Raw genomic sequence first — 237 nt, 5'->3', positions numbered from 1 at the left:
TAGTACGGGGTTATGTAATTTTTGTGGAAAGTTGGAAACAGTTTTACATATTTTTATAGAATGTAATAAATATAATCTAGAAAGAGAGGAATTAGTAGAAGAGTTAAATAGGAATAAAGTTAAATTAAATATTAGAGATCTGCTACAAAAATCATCTGGAGATGTGGTTTTTAATTCTGTGTTTAGGTTTCTTAGAAAAACAGGTCTAATAGGGAGATTATAGGGATTAGACATCTG

Source organism: Poecilia latipinna, unplaced genomic scaffold (assembly GCF_001443285.1).
Source record: "Poecilia latipinna isolate Pla-1442-1.1 unplaced genomic scaffold, P_latipinna-1.0 Scaffold522, whole genome shotgun sequence".
Taxonomy (NCBI): Eukaryota; Metazoa; Chordata; class Actinopteri; order Cyprinodontiformes; family Poeciliidae; genus Poecilia; species Poecilia latipinna.
Note: the sequence above shows the minus strand (reverse complement) of the source record.